Consider the following 20490-nt stretch of genomic DNA (forward strand, 5'->3'; position numbering starts at 1 on the left):
AAGGACATTTGTTTTGTGACCATCTCTGCCTCCAGCTGATGAAGAGGATCACCAGGACTTCAAAGTCGAGAGTCACTAGTTTATACAGTTTACACAAAGGGGTCAACCTTCAAAACCGCTAGTCTTGTAATTCCCATTCAGTGAACAAGAGTCGCAATGATTAAACCCCCCCCACAACTTCAGTGTCTATCCACCCCAAGCCAAGCATGCGTCCTCACAGATTCAAGTTCCCTGGGCCTCTGTGTTGCTACTCCAGAGAGATGTGAAAGTTTAGGGAGTGTATAAGCTTGAGTCTGGAGTACTCCCCACCCTAGGGCAAAATTGATTTCAGTGGAAACTTCCAGGGGCGCAGCACCTTTGTATAAATGGCCTGATTTTTTCAGTTACCTACCTGTGGATTTTTGAGCCTAACATTTGTCCTAAATACACCAGGCTACACACGACTTATCAGTACAATAGAGGAAAGTTCAGCAACATGTACCACTTGTCAATATAACAGACACCATGTTTACCCTAGGGTGTCACTCTAAGCTTGGACTGTATGTAAGAATAATGCCACCACCATCACAGTCCTTTGCAGACCTCTCTATATTTAACCCTACAGCAAACCCCTTATGGTAAGTTTAAAAACAAACAAACAAAAACCAGTTAAGGAGACTGAGGCCAATAACTCACTCACGTGCCACCAAAATCGTGCAAGGGCCATGAAGAGAACTCAGGCCTTTGACTTCAAGGTCTGTACTTTACCCATAAGACCATCCTTTCTTCATGGATAGAATAGAATGTGCTAGGCTTGGTGGCCACTTTCAAACTTTGACAACCATTTTTCCTTTTTAGAGGTCCCTGGGTCTTCTTTAGCAGTGCTGGATGACAGCAGTGAGATTTCTTCTACACACTGAAACAGCACCTGTCTTTCAATTGCTTTGATTTCATTAAGTTTTATTGTGCCCTGGTCTGCACTGTTTACATTCTTTCAAGACCCCCACAGCTGACCTACAGGGACTGTCTATGAGTTTAGTCAGGCAGGTCTATATTTACTGTTGGGAGGCTCTGCGTATGCTGAGAGGTAGTTCAGCGGACTTATGTTTGGCAGGCAATCGTGGGGAGAATTCCTTTGGGAACTGCAACATTATTCCTTCCCCCATTAACAGGCCCTATGTTGGGATAATTTAATTGTCTGGCCAAGATAGGATGGACATGGTCCTCCCTTGAGCCAATCGACAGTATTTATAGGTTGGCTAGAGGGAGGGAGTAATTCGAAAATGACATGCTGTGTTCCCTCCCAAACTCTAGAAGCTCAGTGTGCTGCCTTTGTAGTGCTCAGTAACTGGGTCTGACTGGGAAGCCCAATATCTGAACTCTGATCCCCAAACGACAAAGCAAATTCCAGTGGCCCGTTTGCAACATTTAAGGCCTCATCCTGTATTTCTCACTTAGGCAAATCCCTCATTTAAGTCAATGAAGGATTTGCCCAAGGAAGGCATCTGAGATCAGGCCCTTAGTGGCTTCAGAAGGGCTGGGAAGAGAAAAAGGAAAACCATTTCAGGCAAGAACCACTGTTTACCTAAAAAAAAAAAAATCAGACCTCCATGCTAAAGTGTACCCCTGCTCTGTGCTGTCTTGAATATCTATTTTGGAACACTGCCAGGCTTCTGATCACTTCCCAATGCCTCACTAAATGCCAATTCAGCATGTCGGCAGGCATAGGGAAGCGATCGTAGGACTGGCAGCATCCCAAAAATTATCTTTAGGACAGAGCAGCCTGAATGATATCTTTACTTCTAACACGGAGATGTCAAAAAGCTACATCCTTTCAATAGTGGACATTAAACCCCTCCCATCCTCCCTGAATAGACGCCTAAGCTAAAGCTGCCCTTACACAGCTTCAATTTACAAGTTTGTCATAAGTCATGGCGGATATTGCTAACGGAATTCCTCAGCATTTCCTTTAGGCTTCCTGATATAATTAAACACCAACACATACATTCAGAGCCCTTTCAGCACAATCACTGACACATTCCTAAGCTTAATACATATTCAACGTACAAAGCACAGACAAAAATAAATCAGCGATTGCAACTATTTAGATTTTTTGTGTGTGATTTCCTCCTTCTCCTGTCTCCATTTCTCTGAGCCAGAAGGTCAGATTTTTAGTGGTGTAAAATGTCACAGCTCTATTGGCTTCAGCTGAGTTATGATGATTTACATAAATTGAGGATTTGACCCAGTCAATATATAACAACTACAGGCTCTGGTCCTGTGATCAGTTACTCATGTGAGTAACTTCATGAATGTGAGTAGACCAGCTGAACTCAGTGAGACTGCTTGTATGTATAAGTTACTCACATGCATAAGGGTTTGCTGGGCTCAGGTCATAAATAGAAGTGGCACATATCCTGAAATCCTTACTTGGTTTTTAAAACACAGTTCACAAATGTTATAATAGTGAAAAAGATAGTGTCAGTGAACTAGCTAGAATCAATATGGCCCAGTAGATAGGCACCACCTAGGACTCAGGAAACCTGGTTTTTTTTCCTATCTCTGCCATTGACCTGCTGCATGACCTTGGGCAAGTCACTTCACCTCCCTGGGCCTGCTACCCTTTGTTTGACTTGGCTATTCAGACTGCAACAGGAACTTTCCTCTCTCAGTGCCTAATACAATCTCCTTTGGGGCCTCTAGGCACACTACTGTAAAACAAATAAATAATAAAATCCCATCTTCTACAACTTGTGAGAGGTGCATTCTACCAATAGGAAACAAATGCATTAGAATCTCTGTTTCCAGTGTATTTCTCCCCTAACATTGCAGAATTAAATAATGCAGAAATTCTGCAGGTAAGACTTTGCATTCATGACTTATGAGATCCTAATTAATGGAATGATGCCTGCTGAAGTGGTAGCTAGAGCAATCACTATTCCATATTAATCCTGGCAGTCAAACCAGGGTCAAGGCCATCTAAATCATTAACCTAAGGGTGGAAAAAATAATTTATCAGTTAAAGCCATAGCATATAATCCCACTAGATTTTGCAAAAGAATTTAAATATTTTAATTAAAAAAAAGAAAAAAGAAAACTTTGAATAATCTATATTCCTATAGTATGACTAATGCTATTTTAATTTGTATTCTGATCTTTCATGTATTTATTACAAGCATTTATATAGTGGCCATTAGAGTCATATCTGGGCACAGGGAGTATTATATTGTTGTGCCTGTTGGCCTGAGTGGTTTGCCAATATTTGGGGCCTTGCTGGTTTGTTTCCCTTAGGAGGAGAAACTGATTACATGAGTCAGGTATGTCTTTGTGCAGCCCTGTTTATTTACAATGAACGTACAAAACATCTTCCTTACTCACAATTTTGAAGCCTGACTTTCCAGCCAGTCCTATGCCCCGAAGAGCTCTGTCTCCACTCCCACTGAGGGCCATGCTTATGTCTGCTCCTCTTGCTTTCCTGTTGCTTTCTGCCTCTGACCGCCACAAAGACAAATGCAGCTGCAACCAATTAAATGCCCCAGCCTCTGCCTATGCTATCGGTTCCTAGGACACTCTTATTCTCCCTGAGTTGGTTCTTGCACAGGCCTTCACATGTTGCCTAGTAGCTTGGGTTGTGGCTTCTACTGTTTTAACTATCTTACTCCATAAAGGAGCTTAATTGTTTCTTCCGTTTAGCCAGAATGAAGGGTGGCTTAGCATGCCTATTAGCTTTAAAGAGATCAATGATTGCCCATACATTAAAGATATGCTTGCTGATAGTAACACCTTGTTGCATAGCATATTTTAAAGCTGTTTTGGGACAAAGTCCTTGTATTCTTCTTTGTACATTTTCAGTGGTGTAGAAATAATATTGATGATGAACATTGAACCACATGTCACTGTACATGCATCATTTCAATAACTATTGGTCAATAGTTTTCCTTTAATATTGTACAATTATACGAAGCAAATATTTTTGCCCATCATTTACAAAATGAAAGTAAGTTCTGCTATTTAAATTACTTGTAAAAATTAGATTGGGCTCTTTGCTAAATGTCTTCTTAAGCAAACTGTTCAGAGGGTCTTGATTCCAGGGGGTGTCATCTCTCAGTGAGTGTGCACACAAGGAGAATATACTGAATCAAACCTATGGCGATGGAACGGACAGAGGACTCAGGTGCATCTCATGGAGGTTGGAGAGTTTTGGGGGCATACTGGATGAACGGAGCATGGCCCCAAACCCTGAAGGGTCTTAAGATCTTTGGCGCCCACATCCGTCAGTGGTGATGGCTGAACTTATCACTTCCAATAGGAAAATGTCTCCTTTGGGATGCACGATGCCAGTTTTTGCACAGGCTTTTGCCTTCAAATGTGCAGTGAGAGTGAATGCTGCTTGGAGCAGTATTTATTCCTGCTGGGCTAAGAGGTCAATAGGTTGTGGTGTGTGGCTGCTGCCCTTGCCCATTCCCTGATATTGCCCCTCTTTAACTACAGAGTCCCTTCTTCATAGAGGATGTGGATGAAGTTCCATGGGTGGGTGAAAGAGGGTTTGAGGTGGGGTGGGCTGTTAACTCACTGCTGTGATATGACTGCTTTGATCAGAGCGGGGTTTTGTTTGAGAGCGAGGCTGCACAATTTGTATTTGCACATGTTTTTAAATAAAGGCAGAGCTCCCAGAGCTTTTAGATGTCTACTTCTTTATTATTTAAAATTGCAAATAAACAGACACATACTATAGGCGTTAAAATTCCTGGACCTTTACACATCTGCTCAAATCCCACACGTTTTGGCAGGGCTGGCCATTTAAGAAGCCAGACACCAAACAAGCATGTGCATAAATCTGGTCTAGCAGAAAGTCTCATATCTGTCTAGTGCCACTGCTGGACAAGGAAATCCGGCTGGCCAAATTAAATGGGTCCCTGCCCCAACAATCTCTTGTATTGCTCATGCATGTGGCCAGCCCTGCAGTGCAGCCCATTGTGTACATCCAGTAGGTGTAACACCTTGCAGCATAGATACATATTGGGTCACAGACAGAACATCTGCCCAGAAATGGGAAAAAAATCTAAAACTGCATACAGGCTCAGAAAAAGGAAAATACATGGAAAGGTGAGCCCTTAATAGTCTGGAATTCCTGTAGTTTTACAGACAGCTAACAGACTTCTCAGCGGTGCTGGATAGTACAGCTACATGGCAAGAAGCTGGCCTTCCACATTTATGCATTAGTATTTTACAACTGATATATTGTTATGAAATGCTGAACAGGATTCATATTTCCATACTGGGAGCATTTTATGCTGTGCACATTTTAATGGGTCCTAGCAAAAAGACAGCAATAATAAAGGGTGAAAAATACATAGTCCCATTTTTAAAAAAAGGACAATTTAAATTGCTTTGAAATATAAAGTGGGTTTGTTTCCTTGGATTTAAATTGGTAAATTATTTGAATTTCTCCACCCCTAGGTGAATGATTTAGATGGCCTTGACCCCAGTCTGACTGCAGGGATTAATGTGGTATAATGATTGCTGAGGCTATCATTGCAGCAGGCATCATTAATTATCCTTATTGATTGTAGCTTTCAAAGATAAAGCATTATGCTGACTGGAAAATACCCTCTTCCTGCAAGGTCAAGGCTAAAATAGGGTAGCTAAATAATTGCATTAACAAACAAAGAAATAAAAATAACCTCCCAGAGAACTGTGTAATTAAGATCCAATTACTAACATTTAGTCTTGTTTACAAAATGACAGAGTTCTTCTTGTCAAGTCATTTTCCTGAAAATTGCTTCAGTACATGATAATTGCATTACAGCAGGTAACTGGAAAAGAGCATTAAATGGGGGATCAGTTTCCTTGAATATGTGCTACTTGCTCCCGCTGTCTGACTTACTCACCTACAAAAGTGCAAGGGCCTAGAGGGACTTGTCTAAAAATACTAATGATATGTTAAATGCAATGGGTTAGATGGAGGAAGTCATAATTGGCCTCAAATCCTATTATATTTCTTTTGGATAGTATAATGGAGCTTAAAGATATCCCAAGGATGTTATCGCAGATGTCTTTCACTCCCCCTTTCTCCTGCTACATCATTTTTGGCTGCAATAATAATCTTGGTTTTAAAGGGATATTTGGCTGTAATTTTCTCTGGTGTAAGAGATAGGTATTAGACCTACATCGCTATCTTTCACAGCTCCAATGCTTTAAAGAACAAGATACTTTTAGAAATGTACAACAAAATTCACACTGAACAAAGTAATGCACTCTGCTTATATTTTCCTTGATAGAAACTACCTGTACAAAATGGTTAGCAAAATCATTTTGCCACACATTTCATTTCTGTTTGGCACTGAGTTGAAATTGTATCTGTACGGTCTGGAAAAGATACATTTGTAAGAGACACCTCCCATCTGATTTTCCAGCTAATATTTCAATATAGTGAACCATGAAAAATACACAGTATGTACAGCACAAGTTATTAATGAGCTCAAGAAAGACAGTGTGGCCCATTGTGTTGAGTATAGATCTGCATCAGAATTGCTTCAGTTTTCATCTCTGCTCTGTCACTGACTTGCTTATGGTTAACTTTTCAAAAGCACCTAAGGGATTTAGAAGCCTACATCCCTCGTTCAAAACTGACAACTTAGGAGTTTAAAAGTCTCATTGAAAATCAATCTATAACCTTTAGTCTCTATGTCTCAATTTCCCTGTCTGTTGAATGGGAGTAATAATTGTTACCTACTGTAGGTCACAGGAAGGATTGGTGTATTCATTAGTTAATGTTTGGATGGGGCTATCAACAAACATGTAAGTGCTCTAAGTATTACTAAAGTGCTAATAGTCTCTCTCACTTAGGTGTAAAGTGACAGCTGCTGTAGTGAAGCTCCACTAAATCACAGACTTCAAATCACATCCACTGATGTTCATAAATTACTTTGTATTTCTTTTTGCAAAATTTGCCTAGAGTATCAGTTTATTTATGTTTTGTGATGTGGTGTGTGATTTGATAGAATGTGATGTGAGTTTGTGAAGTGCATTTTAGACTGAAACATTTTTTTGACATCCATTTAATTATAATTATTGTAATTTTAAAATTTGTTTTAAGTAAGAAGCAGACTATCTGACATGCCAGTTTAGTATAGTCAGTTTACTCTTGGGCCTTTAAAAAAATAACCAGACTTATACAATATTTCTTTTTAATGTAATATACCTTTTCAGTTAAAATAATTACACAAATATACTTCTGGCTCAGTGGTTCTCGAACTTTTGTACTGGTGACCCCTTTCACACAGCAAGCCTCTGAGTGCACCCCCCCTTATAAATTAAAAACACTTTTTTATATTTAACATTATTATAAATGTTAGAGGAGACACAGGATTTGGGGTGGAGGCTACACCTTATGACCCCCTGAGGGGTCCATCCCCCACAGTTTGAGAACCCCTGTTCTAGCTAATAAAGTAAAATCATGAATCTCTATCATCTGGGACTATTGCCTCTATTCTGTCCATCGGGCCTGTGCATTGTATATAGTTGCAGGATCATTTTGTGCCATACTTTAGCCTGAGGTTGCTGACTTGTAGACAAATGGTGCAAACCATTACTCAGCCATGTAGTTCTTATTTACACAAGCAGTCCTATTCACTTCATTAGTGGCTTCCATAGCAAGTGATTTCAACAGCAGCACTCACATGCTTTTCATAATCAGGGCTTTTGTGTCTAGAGTGTAGAAATATAGTGCTACTGTCAACAGCTAGGTGGAGCATCAGTGCCTAGATTCTGTGGTAATTTGGGACCAGATAAATCCCTGTGGACATATTTCTGTATCTACACTTAATGCTGGGAGTAGTTCTTACTACTGCAAGAAACATCACTGCATTCGCTGAGGCCATGTCTACACTACAAACTTTGCTCGATGCAAGTTATGTTGGTGTGAAGTTGCTGCAGTCAGTATATAGCTTGTGCGCATGTATACTTGTGTTGGCGCTGCATGTACACTCAAAAAGCGAGTGTGTTGATGTGAAATGCAGTGTCCACCCTGTGGCATGATACCTTTGGGGGAATGTTCGCAATGTGTTGTGGGGTCCCCCTGAGTTGCGCAGGGAGGGGGGATGTTCTGGGAGCAAGCGGTCAAGTTCCCAGTGTGCAACTTTCTCCATCCTATGCCATCCCTATCCCATAATTTTTGATACTGGTCAGTGGGAAATAATTTTGCAGTTGAAAAATCCACAATGGGGGCCGCTGTCATGCGAGTTTGCAGGGCCACTAATCATACCCTGCTACATGGGAATGTGACTCTAGACAATGTGCAGAACAGCATGAATGGATTTGCAGCTATGGATCTCCCAAACTGTGGTGGGGCAATAAGTGGCCTGCATATCCCTATTTGGCCCAGCCCACCTTGCTCCAGAATATATCAACAGAAAGGGCGATTTTTCTATGGTTATGCAAGCATTTGTGGATCATCAGAGATACTTCACTGCGCTCAATTGTGGGGCTGGTCAGGGACGGTGCATGGCACTTGCATCTTTAAGAACACAGGATGCTGCAAACAGGGACATTTTTTCTCTGACCAGCAGATTGCCATTGACAATGTTGAAATGCCAGTAGTGTCCCGGAGGGCCTCAACCTACTCCTTGCTCCCCTGGCTAATGAAGCCATACAAGGGGCCACCCTGACAGAAAAGATTCAACTGGCAGCTCAGCAATTGCAGAAAGACAGATGAATCTCCTGTAGAACTTTGAAACCCTCATATTTTGTCAGTAAATTAAACAATTCATGGTCTTGCTCCCATTTTTTCCACCAGGATGGAAAACCTATCTGCTCCACTGTCCATTGGCTGAAAAACAAAATTCTTAATTTTACTATTGCTTGGAGATTAAACTCACTTCAGTAATGGGAGCAGCCAAACTACAACTATACTCCTTCAGTGCAAGCCCAAGTCCCTGTTCTTATATGGATGATTCTCCTAAATATTTATCAGTATGATGAATGAAGTTCAAGATAAGTTTAATATTAAGATAATTAGTTGCAAGTCTCCTTGATATGGTGCCACCTTTGTCCAAAAGAAAAGTTCCTCCAAAAGACAAGTATAGCAGTCTACACCATAGACACAAGGTGGGAAGTGAACATCAGAGTCAAAAATAGTCTTATACCAGAGTGTCTCCTATCAGAGGAATAAAGCACGTGCCATTAAAAATATTTCTGTTAATTTATTGTATTGGTTTTTAATTGCACATTAACGTTTTGCACTGTTTTTGGTACATAATCAATTTTTATTTTTTGGAAGATTCTGGGACTGGGAGAGTTATATATACCCCCTCACTCAAATCGTATCTTCCTGAAATACATGACTTGCTCCTCTACATCTCTCAATTCTCTAAAATCTTTGCATACCCCTAGTCATTTAGATAGGACAAGTTAAGTAGGAGTTTCACAGAAGTTGAATTCTATTCCTATTGTCCATTGGGACTACTCATTTGCTTATAGTTAGGCATTTAAGTGTTTGCTGGATCAGGGCCAGAATGCTCAGCACTTTGCAGAACACAGCCCACAATCAGGCTTCCCATATTTCTCCAAGTGTACAGTGGCTGCCTCTAACAATTTAATTAGTGAAAGATGACTCTGAAGAGTATGAGATGTCAAATCTGGCAATTAAAAATATCAGAGCCAGGCAAATATGCAGATTATCATGAGGATTTTAGCAGAGAATAGAATTTGTCTGGAAAGCTAAACAGTGTGATCTGATTGTGAAAATATTTTGAAGGCCTGTGAAATTCTTTCATTTATAACTTATAATAGATTGTTAAAAAAAGTGTGAAAAAGAAGGTACACGGAAAATACAGGAGCACAGAGAGTTTGCATTATTGTGTGGAGAAGAAAGTAACAAAATTTGAAGAGATAGGGGATAGAGGCAAGAACAATGGCACCCATAGCAACAACAACTTCTAAACGTGAGGTTTAGTCTTCTCCCATACTAGTATCCACCCCCCGTTGATCTTAGTATCACAGAATGTTAACTCAATACACAAGTGAGATGAAAGCCCTCCTGCAGGGACAAAGAGACCCCCACCACTGCAAGTAACATACAATAGCAACTCATTGTTTTCTGTACAATGCAGAAAGGAATATAAGATACAGCGGCAAGGAAAGGTCAACAGAAGCAGCATAACCCCTAAACCTGCTCATTCATTTATATGGAACACAGGCCATTAAAATATGGAGTAGGAAAGGGAAAGGAATGGGGAGGATTTGGGGCCAGCAGAGAAACAATGAATAAAATAAAATGCCCAAACATGTAAAATTTTTTACTACACCCTCCGATGAAATAGCACTTGACAAAAATATCAAATTTGTCCTTATGTTTCTAACATGGACAACTTATTGTCCATGCACTGTGAATCAAAAGGGAGAATTTTCCCTGTAGCTTTATGCAGCAAGGGGAGGAGAAGATTGGTGGTTTGGTACTGGATTGGGACTCTCAAAATTTGGATTCAAATTCTCAGTTCTGCCACAGACTTCTTGTGTGACCATGGAGAAGTAACTTCATTTCTGTGTTAGCCCTGGTCTACACTAGGACTTTAGGTCGAATTTAGCAGCGTTAAATCGATGTAAACCTGCGCCCGTCCACACAATGAAGCCCTTTATTTCGACTTAAAGGGCTCTTAAAATCGATTTCCTTACTCCACCCCTGACAAGTGGATTAGCGCTTAAATCGACCTTGCCGGCTCGAATTTGGGGTACTGTGGACACAATTCGATGGTATTGGCCTCCGGGAGCTATCCCAGAGTGCTCCATTGTGACCGCTCTGGACAGCACTCTCAACTCAGATGAACTGGCCAGGTAGACAGGAAAAGAACCACGAACTTTTAAATCTCATTTCCTGTTTGGCCAGCGTAGCAAGCTGCAGGTGACCATGCAGAGCTCATCAGCACAGGTGACCATGATGGAGTCCCAGAATCGCAAAAGAGCTCCAGCATGGACCGAACGGGAGATACGGGATCTGATCGCTGTTTGGGGAGAGGAATCCGTGCTATCAGAACTCCGTTCCAGTTTTCAAAATGCCAAAACCTTTGTCAAAATCTCCCAGGGCATGAAGGACAGAGGCCATAACAGGGACCCGAAGCAGTGCCGCGTGAAACTGAAGGAGCTGAGGCAAGCCTACCAGAAAACCAGAGAGGCGAACGGCCGCTCCCGGTCAGAGCCCCAAACATGCCGCTTCTATGATGAGCTGCATGCCATTTTAGGGGGTGCAGCCACCACTACCCCAGCCGTGTTGTTTGACTCCTTCAATGGAGATGGAGGCAATACGGAAGCAGGTTTTGGGGACGAAGAAGATGATGATGATATGAGGTTGTAGATAGCTCACAGCAAGCAAGCGGAGAAACCGGTTTTCCCGACAGCCAGGAACTGTTTCTCACCCTGGACCTGGAGCCAGTACCCCCCGAACCCACCCAAGGCTGCCTCCTGGACCCAGCAGGCGGAGAAGGGACCTCTGGTGAGTGTACCTTTTAAAATACTATACATGGTTTAAAACCAAGCATGTGAAAGGATTACTTTGCCCTGGCATTCGCGGTTCTTCTAGATGTACTCCTAAAGCCTTTGCAAAAGGTTTCTGGGGAGGGCAGCCTTCATGGTACGACACTTTACCACTCCAGGCCAGTAACACGTACTCGGGAATCATTGTAGAACAAAGCATTGCAGTGTATGTTTGCTGGCATTCAAACAACATCCATTCTTTATCTCTCTGTGTTATCCTCAGGAGAGTGAGATATAATTCATGGTCACCTGGTTGAAATACAGTGCTTTTCTTCAGGGGACACTCAGAGGAGCCCATTCCTGCTGGGCTGTTTGCCTGTGGCTAAACAGAAATGTTCCCCGCTGTTAGCCACAGGGAGGGGGGAAGTTTGAGGGGGTAGCCACGCGGTGGGGGGAGGCAAAATGCGACCTTGTAACGAAAGCACATGTGCTATGTATGTAATGTTAACAGCAAGGATTACCCTGAAAGAGTGTAGCCACTGTTTTATAAAATGTGTCTTTTTAAATACCGCTGTCCCTTTTTTTTTCTACACCAGCTGCATGTGTTTCAATGATCACAGGATCTTCTCCTTCCCAGAGGCTAGTGAAGCTTAGAAAGAAAAAAAAACGCACTCGCGATGAAATGTTCTCCGAGCTCATGCTGTCCTCCCACACTGACAGAGCACAGACGAATGCGTGGAGGCAAATAATGTCAGAGTGCAGGAAAGCACAAAATGACCGGGAGGAGAGGTGGCAGGCTGAAGAGAGTAAGTGGCAGGCTGAAGAGAGGGCTGAAGCTCAAATGTGGCGGCAGCGTGATGAGAGGAGGCAGGATTCAATGCTGAGGCTGCTGGAGGACCAAACCAGTATGCTCCAGTGTATGGTTGAGCTGCAGCAAAGGCAGCTGGAGCACAGACTGCCACTGCAGCCCCTCTGTAACCAACCGCCCTCCTCCCCAAGTTCCATAGCCTCCACACCCAGAGGCCCAAGAACGCGGTGGAGGGGCCTCCGGCCAACCAGCCACTCCACCACAGAGGATTGCCCCAAAAAAAGAAGGCTGTCATTCAATAAATTTTAAAGTTGTAAACTTTTAAAGTGCTGTGCTTAAAGTGCTGTGTGGCATTTTCCTTCCCTCCTCCACCACCCCTCCTGGGCTACCTTGGTAGTCATCCCCCTATTTGTGTGATGAATGAATAAAGAATGCATGAATGTGAAGCAACAATTTACTTTATTGCCTCTGCAAGCGGTGATTGAAGGGAGGAGGGGCGGGTGGTTAGCTTACAGGGAAGTAGAGTGAACCAAGGGGCGGGGGGTTTCATCAAGGAGAAACAAACAGAACTTTCACACCGTAGCCTGGCCAGTCATGAAACTGGTTTTCAAAGCTTCTCTGATACGTACCGCGCCCTCCTGTGCTCTTCTAACCGCCCTGGTGTCTGGCTGTGCGTAACCAGCAGCCAGGCGATTTGCCTCAACCTCCCACCCCGCCATAAACGTCTCCCCCTTACTCTCACAGATATTGTGGAGCACAGAGCAAGCAGTAATAACAGTGGGAATATTGGTTTCGCTGAGGTCTAAGTGAGTCAGTAAACTGCGCCAGCGCGCCTTTAAACGTCCAAATGCACATTCTACCACCATTCTGCACTTGCTCAGCCTGTAGTTGAACAGCTCCTGACTACTGTCCAGGCTGCCTGTGTACGGCTTCATGAGCCATGGCATTAAGGGGTAGGCTGGGTCCCCAAGGATACATATAGGCATTTCAACATCCCCAACAGTTATTTTCTGGTCTGGGAATAAAGTCCCTTCCTGCAGCTTTTGAAACAGACCAGAGTTCCTGAAGATGCGAGCGTCATGCACCTTTCCCGGCCATCCCACGTTGATGTTGGTGAAACGTCCCTTGTGATCCACCAGAGCTTGCAGCACTATCGAAAAGTACCCCTTGCGGTTTATGTACTCGGCGGCTTGGTGCTCCGGTGCCAAGATAGGGATATGGGTTCCGTCTATGGCCCCACCACAGTTAGGGAATCCCATTGCAGCAAAGCCATCCACTATGACCTGCACATTTCCCAGGGTCACTACCCTTGATATCAGCAGATCTTTGATTGCGTGGGCTACTTGCATCACAGCAGCCCCCACAGTAGATTTGCCCACTCCAAATTGATTCCCAACTGCAATGTCTGGCATTGCAAGCTTCCACAGGGCTATCGCCACTCGCTTCTCAACTGTGAGGGCTGCTCTCATCTTGGTATTCATGCGCCTCAGGGCAGGGGAAAGCAAGTCACAAAGTTCCATGAAAGTGCCCTTACGCATGCGAAAGTTTCGCAGCCACTGGGAATCGTCCCAGACCTGCAACACTATGCGGTCCCACCAGTCTGTGCTTGTTTCCCGAGCCCAGAATCGGCGTTCCACAGCATGAACCTGCCCCATTAGCACCATGATGCATGCATTGGCAGGGCCCATGCTTTCAGAGAAATCTGTGTCCATATCCTGATCACTCACGTGACCGCGCTGACGTCGCCTCCTCGCCCGGTATCGCTTTGCCAGGTTCCGGTGCTGCATATACTGCTGGATAATGCGTGTGGTGTTTAATGTGCTCCTAATTGCCAAAGTGAGCTGAGCAGCCTCCATGCTTGCCTTGGTATGGCGTCCGCACAGAAAAAAGGTGCGGAACGATTGTCTGCCGTTGCTCTGACGGAGGGAGGGGCGACTGACGACACGGCTTACAGGGTTGGCTTCAGGGAGCTAAAATCAACAAAGGGGGTGTCTTTACATCAAGGAGTATTTCAGGCAGGACTTCACGGAGGGTTCCAATAAGAAATGGTGCACCTAAGTTATTGTTCTTATTGGAACAAGAAGGTTAGCCTGGCCTCTGATTGATACATGGCTAGATTTACCTCGCTGCACCTTCTCTGTGAGTGACTGCAGTGTGACCTAGAGGAATGAGTCCCCTAGACAGGGGAGGGAGGGAAGCAAATGAGTACAAAACAAATCTGGTCTATTTCTTGTTTTGATCCACTCCATCTATCTTTTACATCTTTGGCTGGCAGCAGACGGTGCAGAAGGACTGCCTGCCATCCACATCTCATGGCTGCTCGGCAGAAGATGGTACAGTACGACTGCTAGCCATCCTCATCTCTTGCCTGCCTGGCAGAAGATGGTACAATACGACTGCTAGCAATCCTCATCTCTTGCCTGCCTGGCAGAAGATGGTACAGTACGACTGCTAGCAATCCGTATCACCTGCCTGCTCACCATAAGACGGTTCAATAGGACTGACTGCAGGACTAAAGAGAATGACCTGGTCAAGTCACTCTATATTAAGTCCCTGCGCCCATGTCTGTCCAGGCGCTCCCAGCCAACGTGGCCAGGAGCACCTCGGACATGACGATGACGGCTACCAGTCGTACTGTACCGTCTGCTGCCACAAGGCAAGGGGTTGCTGCTACTGTGTAGCAAAGCCATACCGCGTCTGCCAGCACCCAGGAGACATAGGGTGATGTTTACCTGAGCGGGCTCCATGCTTGCCGTGGTATGGCGTCTGCACAGGTAACTCAGGAAAAAAGGCGCGAAACGATTGTCTGCCCTTGCTTTCACGGAGGGAGGGAGGGAACGGGGGCCTGACGATATGTACCCAGAACCACCCGCGACAATGTTTTAGCCCCATCAGGCATTGGGATCTCAACCCAGAATTCCAATGGGCGGTGGAGACTGTGGGAACTGTGGGATAGCTACCCACAGTGCAATGCTCCAGAAGTCGACTCTAGCCTCAGTACTGTGGAAGCACTCCGCCGAGTTAATGCACTTAATGCACTTAGAGCATTTTCTGTGGGGACACACACACTCGAATATATAAAACCGATTTCTAAAAAACCGACTTCTATAAATTCGACCTTATTCCGTAGTGTAGACATACCCTTAGTGAGCTAACTTATCTATAAAACTTCCTGGTCCCCACCGACCCTTTCTGTGTCTTGTCCACTTAGGCCTCAATCCTGAAAATATCTGTGAAATCAGCAGTGTCCTACACAGATGCAGGTGCATAGTCATTTGCAGAATCAGGGCATTAGGATTGCAAACCATTCAAAGCAGACTGTCGCTTATGTGTTTGTATGACATCGAACACAATGGAGTCCTGATGTTGGTAGGAGTTTCTAGGTGCAGTCATAATACAATAGGGTAACCATATTTGAACATTCAAAAAAGAGGACACTCCACGGGGGTGGTATTTGCTCGTGTCCCCCCGCCCCAACTCCACCCCTTCCCAGCCCCATTCCAACCCCTTTCCCAAAGTGCCCTGCCTCTTCCCTAAATCCCCATCCCGGCCCCACCTCCTCCCCTGAGCGCACCGTGTTCCCCCTCCTCCCTGCTCCCGCCCTCCCAGCTGCACGAAACAGCTGTTTCGCGGCGCAAGCGCTGGGAACTAGAGGGAAGAAGTGGGCACTTTCTCGAGTGATCAACATTCACCGTCTTTCTTGAATGATCAACTCTTCTTTGGGGAAAAATAATAATGGCAAAATCCTGGACGTTTTTAGATATTTAAAAATTCCTCCTTGACAGTGATTTAAGAACCAAAAAGCCAGACATGTCTGGGAAAATACGGACACATGGTAACCCTAAATACAAGTAACAGCATTCACCTACAATTGCCAAGGATGGGACCCCTGGTAGCTGTGTGATTTATAACACAACTTAAGAAGGTTCAGAGTGAAATGAGTTGGTATTACTATAACTGGATAGGTCAAAAAGAAGGGGTTTCCTAGGGAGATAAGTTCATTTTTTAGATTTTTCACTTTATGCTCACTGTCACATAATAGATAAATAAACTAAATAAAATAAAAACCCCACAATTTTGATTTTACCTGTCCCTGAGGAAGAGATTGATGACACCATCCAGTCCTCATAAATGGCTCATTCCTCTGGGAAAGTTGGCTTCTCCACTGAAATCCTTAAACACTGTGACAGGGTCGGGCCAGATGGCTATAGGAGAGTAATAGAAGGCAGATATATTAGCCCCAGGCTAAGTAGGTCCCTTTTCCCTGGGTAAGGTAACAGGGAAGGTTCCAGAACAATCAGGAACCTTCTGGAGACAATTAAGACAGGATGATTAGAACATCTGCAGCCAATCAAGAAGCTGCTAGGATCAATTAAGGAAGGCTAATCAGGGCACCTGGGCTTTAAAAAGGAGCTCACTTCAGTTTGTGGTATGCGTGTGAGGAGCTGGGAGCAAGAGGCACTAGGAACTGAGAGTGAGAATGCAGACTGTTGGGGGACTGAGGTGTACAAGCATTATCAGACACCAGGAGGAAGGTTCTATGGTGAGGATAAAGAAGGTGTTGGGAGGAGGCCATGGGGAAGTAGCCCAGGGAGTTGTAGCTGTCGCACAGCTGTTCCAGGAGGCACTCTAGACAGCTGCATTCCACAGGGCCCTGGGCTTGAACCCGGAGTAGAGGGCGGGCCCGGGTTCCCCCCAAATCCTCCCAACTCCTGGTCAGACACAGGAGGAGTCGATTTGGACTGTGAATTCAGAAAAACGGCCAAGCTGAGGGCTGCCGTGAAGCTCCAAGACGAGCAAATCCACCAATAAGTGCAAGACCCACCAAGGTAGAGCAGGAACTTTGTCACAACTGGTGTCAGTAGCGGGATCTGGTGTCCACAGCGCGGCGGAATAAGGAGGGTGTTTGAAAGGGGGAAAAAAAAGGGAAAAGCGTCTATTTTTATTTATTTTCACCACAATGGAGGAGGTAGTGCGGGCACTGATACAAGCCACAGCTGCCCAGCAGGAGGCTACTCATGTCCAGGCAGCCACCCAACAGGAGACAGTGCGGCTGCAGCAAAGAGACTAATCGCCTGCTGATGGACCAGGCTGCTCAAGACCGGGCTATGTTGCGGGAACTGGTAAACCAGGTAAAGGCCCTTACACAGCTGAACTGCGGCCATGATGGGACGCAGATCATGTGGGCCAGCAATTGGCTGCAGAAATTGACGTGGAAGGATGATGTAGAGGCATACCTCCTGGCCTTTGAGAGGACAGCCCTGTGGGAGGCTTGGCCCCAAGAACAGTGGTCTGGCATCCTCACTCCATTCCTGTGTGGGGAGGCCCAGAAGGCCTACTATGATTTGCCTAAAGAGGCTGCGGCAGACTACCCCCAGCTGAAAGCAGAGATCCTGGCCAGATCTGGAGTAACGACCGCAGTGCGGGCCCAGCGATATCATGAGTTGAGGTACCAGAAAAACAAAACCTCGTGGTCCCAATTATATGACCTCATCCATCTCGCATTAAATTGGTTACGAATTGAGTCCCGGAGTCCGGAGGAGAAACTAGAGGTTCTGGTCATCGACCGGTACATGAGAGGACTATCGCCAAACCTTTGCGCCTGGGTAAGCCAGAACAAACCCTCCACCTACGACAAGGTTGTCATGCTGGTAGAGAGGTGAAGGACGGTGAGGGAGCTGAACCGACCAGTTAAGGAAGAAGCACCCTGGGTTAAACTAGCAGCACCAAGCCCTAGAGCTCAGGTGACTGGGCCACCAGGAGAACCCAGGTGGAAAAAGAGAGCGGCTGAAGGCCCACCAGACGCCACAAAGAGTCAGAGCACTGAGGGGGAAGAGGATCGTGATGTTAGACTACCCAAACTAAGAGACCAGGGAATGTCTAGGGCTCCATACAGATGTTAGGCCTGCGGGGAGTGGGGACACATAGCTGCACAGTGTCCCAATGCCGAGGCGCCTCTGCAGTGTAACCTGGGGACCTGGGCAGATCCATGGTCCCTAATCCACCTTGTGGGGGGTCTCACTAACCCAGCATATGTACACTAGACCAGTGAAGCTAAACGGGGTAGAGACCATAGCACTGGTTGATTCGGGGAGTGCTACTGCGGTACAGCAGGTGTAGTCCCTAAACTCCCATACCCAGTGCTCAGAGGGAGGGACTTCCCAGGGTTTGGAGACTTACTCCTGCTAGGGGAATTGGAGAAAGGGGGAAGCCCTGAAAGTAGTGAGACATCCACAGTAGACTGTCAACCCCCAACCTTCTCTGAAATATCCCCAGATTTGTTCTCCACTCCCAGACAGCGTAGAAAGACAAAAAGGGAATTAAGGGCAGCTAAGGCCTTGGGAACCTGAATACTGGCCCAAAGCCAGAGGGTCGCTCCCATAGGTAGGCAGACCTGAGCAGCTGAAAAGGAGGCCACCCAGGAGGGAGAAGCACTTGAGTCTGACCCACACCCTAACGCCTCTGAACCAGTAGAGGCAACAGAGACTGGTCCCCTAGATCTCGGGCAGATTAGCCCCGGGAGAGGAAATTTTGGACGGGACCAGGCTGAAGACCCAAGGTATGACAACATTAGGAAGGAGGTGACCAAAATAGATGGGGTCCCAGTGGAAGGGAAAACCCAGGGACCAGGACCCTACTTCATAATGAAGAAGAATCTTTTATACCAGGTTGCACCAGTACAGGGCAGAAGGTACAGCAGATCCTAGTACCCCAAAAACACCAGAATGCAGTATTAAGTCTGGCCCATAGTCATCTTTTTGGGGGGCATTTGGGGGTAGAGAAGACCCTGGCATGGGTCCTGCGACAATTCTTCTGGCCCGGAGTACATGAAGAAGTGCGGAGGTACTGTGCGTCCTGCCCGGAGTGTCAGCTGCACAGTCCCAGTCCCCATTTAAGGACACCTTTAGTACCCCTTCCCATCATAGAGGTCCCCTTCGAGCGAATAGCCATGAATCTAGTGGGACCCCGGGAGAAGACAGCCCGGGGCCACCACTATATACTTGTCATTCTGGATTATGCTACTCGCTACCCAGAAGCCGTCCTCCTGCGGAACACGGCCTCTAAAACGATAGCTAAGGAGTTGGTGGGGATCTTTGCCCGAGTGGGGCTACCAAAGGAGATCTTAACAGACTAAGGTACCCTATTTATGTCGAAGCTAGTGAAGGACCTCTGTACGCTGCTCCATATACATACCCTGAGAACTTCAGTCTATCATCCGCAGACCGATGGGCTGGTCGAAAGGTTTAACCAAACCCTCAAGGCAATGATAACGAAAGTGGTAAGTCGAGACGGGAAGGATTGGGACACCCTACTACCCTACCTTATGTTTGCAATCCGGGAGGTACCTCAGGCCTCAACTGGGTTTTCCCCCTTTGAATTATTATATGGACGCCACCCCCGTGGCATACTAGATATTGCAAAATAAATTTGGGAAGAGGAACCCAATGAGGGGAGAAATAGAATTGACCATGTGTTGCAGATGCGAGAACGGATAGCCTGGGTCACCCCTATTGTACGGGAACATTTGGAAAAGGCGCAGGAGGCCCAGCGAACCCATTACAATCGCCAGGCAAAAGTCTGACAGTTCCAACCAGGGGATCGGGTGATGGTGTTGGTACCCACGGCAGAAAGCAAGCTTTGGGCCAATGGCAGGGACCCTATGAGGTGGTTGAACCCGTGGGGGAAGTAACCTACAAGGTGTGGCAGCCAGGACGCCGGAAACAAGAACAAATTTATCACATTAACCTCTTAAAGCCTTGGCACCAACGAGAGGCATGTGTAGTGGCCCAAGAGACCCGATCCAGGGAAATAATATGCAGGAGCAGATCAGGATATCCACTGATCTGACACCAAACCAGAAGAAGGAGGTAGCTGAGATGATCAACCAATATGAGGACGTGTTTTCAACCAAACCAGGCCGGACCACCGAAGCATATCACCAAATTATCACAGACCGTGGGTCAAAGGTAACTTTAAGGCCCTATCAGGTCCCAGCAGCAAAAAGGGAAGAGATCAAGGCAGAGATAAAAAGGATATTGGTGCTGGGAGTCATTGAAGAGTCCCACAGTCAGTGGTCAAGCCCGATTGTGTTGGTGCCCAAACCCGATGGCACCACTAGGTTTTGTAATGACTTTCGCCGGCTGAATGAGATATCCAAATTCGATGCATACCCCATATCGATGAGTTAGTTGACCACCTGGGCAATGCCCGATTTTTGACCACCCTTGATTTAA

This window comes from Eretmochelys imbricata, chromosome 9 (genome assembly GCF_965152235.1).
Source record: "Eretmochelys imbricata isolate rEreImb1 chromosome 9, rEreImb1.hap1, whole genome shotgun sequence".
Classification (NCBI taxonomy): domain Eukaryota; kingdom Metazoa; phylum Chordata; order Testudines; family Cheloniidae; genus Eretmochelys; species Eretmochelys imbricata.